Here is a 6,784-nt window from a genome sequence, read left to right as displayed (position 1 = left end):
TAATACTCTGTGATGAGTTACCATCCACTGATTGTTTGACGGTGCCAACACTTCAATGTTGCTTTTTGTGTCATTTTACAGGATATGTCTAGATGCATTGAACCTAGGAAATGGTATTGTAAACCTATTGGACCGACATGAAATTAGATTCCTTTAAAAGGACATCATGTCTAGGGTTTTATGTTGTTGCTAGGGTTTAAGGTGGTTGATGAGTTAGAGAAATTGTGAATGGGTTGAAGACTGAAGTAATGCTGGAATGCATTAGGAATGAGCTATCAAGGATCTAACCAAGCATTCTATGCTATTTGCTAGATTACTCACTTGTTGATTACTTACATCTTTGACAAGTCTGAAGCCCTTAATCGGGTAGGCCCAAAAGCCTTTTGTAAATCCTCTAACAAGGTGGTTCACATCTGTGGATCTAAAATCCTCTAGCAAGGCAGTCTTTAATCAGACTTATCTCCTAATAGAGATTGAGATTCCTAACAGGATCTATTCTGGTAAAGAATATTGTATGACCTTAACCAGTCTGACCTTAACTGGTCTAGTTCCTATTCTGCAGATAGTTACTTGTGAGTTCCATCTCACCATTTTTTTTCCCATTTGGGTTTCCACATCAAAATCTCTTGTGTTATGGTGTTTGTGCTTCTCTAGGTGAATACATCATTTGTTGTTTGGTTTGCATGTGTGCTGACCAGTTTGTCTGCTAAACTATTTTACCGGTTTACTGTTATTCTAGCAAAGTGTTTAAGTACAAATTTTTTTGGCATACTAATTCACTCCCCCTCTTAGTATTCATCAATTGGTATCAGAGCCTACCTTTCTATAAGTTTAATCACTTGGAAAGAGATATGGATGAATACACATTGAGGGAACTTACTCATCAGCTCACTCAGTCTGAGCAAGCCTATGATGATCTTATGGTCAAATATAAGGCCTCTCAAGCAAAAAGGAGAGAGCATGTTAAAAAGCTGAAGGAGCTATCTAAAAATAGTTCTTCTGATGAAGTGGACATGGAAGCCCTAATCCAAGAAGTAGAAAAGCTAAATGAATCCAATTCCAATCTGAGAAAGGAGTTGGAAGGACTAACTATCTGAATGTGCTAAGAGCTTGAGAACTAGAGGAAAGTTGAAGATCTGATAAAAGACAAAGATCATGAAATCTCCAAGCTGAAGCAAGAGATCAGTGCCCTAACTGCTCAACTCCATGCGAGCAAAATGGAAAAGGAAGACATGCAAGGAGAATTGAAAATTTCCATCTCTAAGAATGCAAATCTGATGGAAACAAATGCTGCTATTTCCAAAGAACTCTCTAAGTTAAAGGAAATACTTGCTAAGTTCAAAAAGAGTTCTATTAAGCTAGAGAAAAAGCTTGAATCTGCCAAACCCATCAAGAATACTGATGGACTTGGTTATTCTGATCATGAGGAAGGTGAGACCTCTGGTACAAATGTTGGAGCATCAAAGAAACAACCGACATCAAAGGATAAACGTAAGCAAAAGTTTAAACCTATTTGATTTAACTATCTTAAAGAAGAACATACTACCAATGTGTGTAGGAGTAAGGCTTATAATAATTTTCTTTATTTTTTAAATGATAAGCCTAGATCCTATAGATTCAATGGTAACTGTTATGCATGCAACAAGTTTGGGCATAGAGCATCTGAATGTAGGTGTGTTATGAACAACACTGGAAGATATCCTCAGAGGACTCAAGGAGTTGGTCCTGAACCTTTTGTGAACCAGAATCACAACCGGTTTAATGGCTTCAATCATCAATCAAGAAGCAGTGGCTATCAAGTGGCAACTAGATGGAGAGAAAACTGTATGGTCTGTCATGGTCATGGTCACACTACTGCAACATGCAGGAGGAAGAACAGTAGCATGAATAATGGACCTTCGGGAGCACCTAGAATGGTCTACTATCATTGCAACAAACCGGGTCACATTGCCATATTCTGCAGAATAAGAAAGAACATATCGGATGACATACTGGTCACTCTGGAAGGAAATATTGATATTGAGACTATTCAAGTGGATATGAACAAAACATGGAAGAAGAAACTAGCAGTGTTGCAAGAAGAACTGGTTTTTGCACCTAGTGTGGAAATATTAGAACCGACAAACTAAGGATTAGAAAAGCTTAGGGGGAGAAAATGGTGAAACACTACAAACCCCCGGTTTACACTGGTAAAAGACCTTAACCGGTATGCCATACCTTTCATTTGGCAGAAGATCGGAAATGGTAAAAGGAAAATTAGGATTTACACCCTGGTGGAGCATTAATTATGGTTGGTGAGGAATATGCTTAAAAGGTATTTTCAAATCATTTCTCACTATAATCATTTCTCACTATCATTTTTCAAATGAAGAAGGTTTTCGAGTTCAGAGCAACGAAAAAGTGATTTGTGTTGCAATTCAGAAAAAAAATTTAGAAACCTTGAAGGAGATTAAGGAGCAAACTACAAATGTTCAAGAGAAGAACACAAAGCAGTGATTCTGCAACCGATGAAGTGTGAGGTGAAGTAGAATCTAAAAGCCCTAAAATTCTCGATTTCTGAAAGGTATTTCTCAAGTTTTCTATTTTTATCATTGCTTCTGCATCTCATACTAGCTCTAGTGCATTTGTTGATTCAGTAAGCTTCCTTCAACGCAAGTCCAAATACAATACCCTATCACAAGTTCCTACTGGATTAATAGTGGAAGAAGGAATATCTAATTACATAGACTATAAAACTGAAGACCTAGGGTCTCTAGCAATCCATTCGCAGCTAGGTCTATTATGTAGGAAAGTTAAAAAGATCAAACCAGAGTATAGCATTTTGGAGAAGAAGAAACTTCACAATGTGGTTTACTTCCTAGAGGATTTCATAGATGACCACATTAGAATCATTCTAAGCAGAGTCCATGGTGACAAGATGTACCTAGACAGAACGCATGATATCACACCACAAGTTGTTCATATCATCATTAGTTTTTGCAATGTCAGTGAAGTGCTAGCCCTGAGGAAGATCATCAAGACTGAAATGACCAAGCTCACTGGTTCAGTGAGCGACTCACAAGGAATGACTGTTAATTCTATCAAAGCTAACCTTGTGAAATATGCGTGCATGGTGATTGGATACTGGATGTTCCATGCCAGCAGAATTAACTCTATATCTGTTGTAGTGGTAAATGCCGCTTATCGGATGATCAAGAAAGATGCATCATTTGACCTCTACACCGGTATGCAAAGGCAACTCTTGTTGAATCTTAAATCAATCAAACAGGATAATGCATTAAAATTCAAGTTTGGATAACTACTAGTAGGACTATTTTTCTACTTCCAAGGTTACTTCCACAGAGTGGGAGATATTCAGTGGTCTGCAGACCAACTGGTTAGCAACCAGATCAAAGAAAGCCTGCAATCAGTTCGAACTGGCTACCCTGAAGTTCTGAACAAGTACTTTGATGAGTTCAGAAGCAAGATGAGTCTGAGGATGAGGATATCTAGTGACATTGTCAAGAAATATGAAGATGATATCTACTTTATCATCAATGTGGATGAATGCATAATGGAGGCTATTGAGCCCAGATAGGAAGAAGTAGAGCCCATGGGCTATGAGGTGATGTATGATATGCTGGATGGGTATGCTTCTGCCCTAATTGCCTCATCCCTAGATCCCAAGGCAAATAGAACTGACACCTATCTAGAAAGGGTTGCACCGGTTGTTGAACCTCCTAAAAAGAAAGGAAAGGCAGTGCCTTCGACATTGGCACCAGTTACTACAACCAGTCCCAAAGTGACCAAGCGGTCACCTGCAAAGAAGAAACCGAAAGTGACACCTACCAAAGTCTTCGAGAGGAAGAGGAAGACAAGGAATAACTCACCAGACTCAAAAGAAACTATGTTTGAGGAAAAACACAAGAAGACTAGACAAGCAAGGAAAAAGACAAAGAATGAACCGACATCATCAGCACTGGTAAATGTTGACATTTCTTCCTACAAACCTTTGACACATTGTCAAAGAACCATCAAAAATATTAGGAGAAAAGTGTTGAACAATTTGATTGATTGTTTTGATGATTTTAATGATGATGAAAAGGAAACAGTTGAAAAAGAAATCATTCAGTATTTATGTGTTAATGACCGGTCACCTTAAGAAATTAGATCTGAGACACCAGATTCTTTGTATAACTCCTTAGACAATAAATGGCGCATTGCCATAGAAAAAGAACAGGAAATGAGAGAGACAATTTTTTCTCAACATTTTCCTGGTGTATCAAATTCAAAACTTTTCGAAGTTACGAATAAATACAAAGGCCTCTTCTTCATGAGAAGAAGAAGATTCCTGCTGCTGGATGGAAAGAGTCAAGAAGTGATCAACAATACACACACTCTTTCTCTAGAAGCTCTTAAGATGCATCAAGTGGCTAAAGCCAACAGGAAGGCTGATCAAGAACCAGTAATAACTAAACCAGATGAAGTGTCTGATACTGAAGGAAACCCGGTTGTTGAACAAACAAACACTATTGATGTCGATGCTTTGGATGTAGAAGATGTTGCTCAGGGTACACCATCAGAAGCAACAAGACATGAGAAGCAAGTAGAATAGGTAGAAAAGCAAAAGGAAACTGAGAACAAAAAGGAGGAAGCAAAGAAGCAAGTAGAGAAGAAGAAAGCAGAAGAGGAAAAGAAGAAGGATGAAGAGGAGAAAAGGAAGAAGGAAGAGGAGAAGAAGAAGAAGGAAGAGGAGAAGAAGAAGAAGGATGAAGAGGACAAGAAGAAGAAGGATGAAGAGGACAAGAAGAAGAAGGATGAAGAGGAGAAGAAGAAAAAGGAAGAGGACAAGAAGAAGAAGGAAGAAGATGAGGAGAAACGGAAATAGGAAGAAAAGAGAAAAGAGGATGAGCAGAAAAGAAAGGAAGAGGAGAAGAGAAAGGAAGAGGAGAAAAGAAAGGAAGCAAAAAAGAAGAAGGAAGAAGAAGGAAGAGGAAGAGAAGGAAGAGGAGAAGAGGAAGGAAGCAGAGAAGAAGAAGGCAGAGGAGAATAAGGAAGAGGAAAAGAGAAAAGAAGTAGAGAAGAAGAATGCAGAGGAGGACAAGGAAGGAGAAATGACAAAGAGCACGCAGATGGAGACTCTAAAGGCAACCGATAGTCAAGACAAATTGGCTGACCTCACCAGTCCTATTGACCTCCAGTCTGCAAACAAAATGGAGCTGCTATAGAGCATTAAGGTTGCTCAAAACCACCTTGAAGTGCTAAGGAGGAAGAAGGAGGAAGATGTGATCCAAGCTATCGAGGACACTCTTACTGATTTGTTACCCAACATAAACCTCCCCAGTACTGAATCATCATTGGCACAATTGAAGCTCCTATGCACAGTAGTGGATGATCAGGTGCATAGCCTAGAAGAGGTAGCAAAGGCAAATGCCAAGAAAGAGCATCAAAAGGCTCTCAACATTGCCTTGGTGAAGAAGCCTAATGAGCTCCGGTCTGAATTGTAAAAAGCACAAAAAGACATAAGGAATGCTCTGGATGAGGGAAATCTACTATTGAGTAAGATTTTCCAACCCCATCTCTTTTATGATGATGTGTTTGTACAGAAGAAAAAGCTACAAACTAACTTGTAGTTATATATAAGAACCTTCAAGCTGTCGTATGAATCCTTTACAACTTATGGGCAAACCGTTCAACGGTTTCACATCCAGTCTACCAAAATAGAGTTGGAAATCAACAACTAGACTCAAGATTTGTAGGAACTCCAACTGGTTCTACTCCCTCATCTGCAGATACTTCATAAATGTTATCCAAATCTGGATGCCTTAACGGTGACTCAAGAGATGAGTACATTAGACACCATGGAAGAACAAGTCTCCTAGATGCAGACAGAGAAAGAAGTGGCTACCTCCCTACATGAGTCCTGGTCCTTATCTATGAAATAATTTTTGTAGGACTTTAAATTAGTTTTTGACAAGTTTTATTCTTTATTGTCATAAACACTTATTATTTTAATGAAATAGGGGTTAGTCTGTCATATTATTTTTTTCATTGTTGGCAAAGGGAGAGAAGTATAAATTTTGAATGTTTTGATGTATACTTTTCTGTAATTTCTGTAGTATACATTAAATTTTCTGCAAAAGGGGTAGTGTATATGCTTAGGAGGAGTAATTTTGATTATGACAATGCCAAAGGGGGAGATTGTTGGTATTTTTGATGATTATGTTGTGATTGTCATTGATGGAAACACACTTGCATTGAGATCACTTTTATATGTATGAGTTATGCTCAACCAGTATTGTTCCCAACTAGTATGATGCATTTTAGTCCTTAGACTCTTGGTGTTTTGCAGAAAGTATTTACAGATCTGAAGTGGTATGCTGACCCCAAGCAGTTCGAGGATCTCAAGTGGTACAAAGGATCAAAGTGGCAGAACACATATTTCCTAGTCTTCATTTTGTCAAACCGGTAATCGATATTTTGCTTAAACCGGTATTTTGTATGAACCGGTAATACTCTGTGATGAGTTACCAACTGGCATTTTATGATGAGTTACCATCCACTGATTGTTTGACAGTGTCGACACTTCAATGATGCTTTTTGTGTCATTTTACAGGATATGTCTAGATACATTAAACCTAGGAAATGGTATTGTAATCCTATTGGACTGACATGAAATCAGATTCCTTTAAAAAGACATCATGTTTAGGGTTTTATGTTGCTGCTAGGGTTTAAGGTGGTTGATGAGTTAGAGAAACTGTGAATGTGTTGAAGACTAAAGTAATGCTGGAATGCATTAGGAATG

This window comes from Cryptomeria japonica, chromosome 8 (genome assembly GCF_030272615.1).
Source record: "Cryptomeria japonica chromosome 8, Sugi_1.0, whole genome shotgun sequence".
NCBI classification, from domain to species: Eukaryota; Viridiplantae; Streptophyta; class Pinopsida; order Cupressales; family Cupressaceae; genus Cryptomeria; species Cryptomeria japonica.
The sequence above is the reverse complement of the archived record's forward strand: the minus strand, read 5'-3'. Positions refer to the sequence as shown.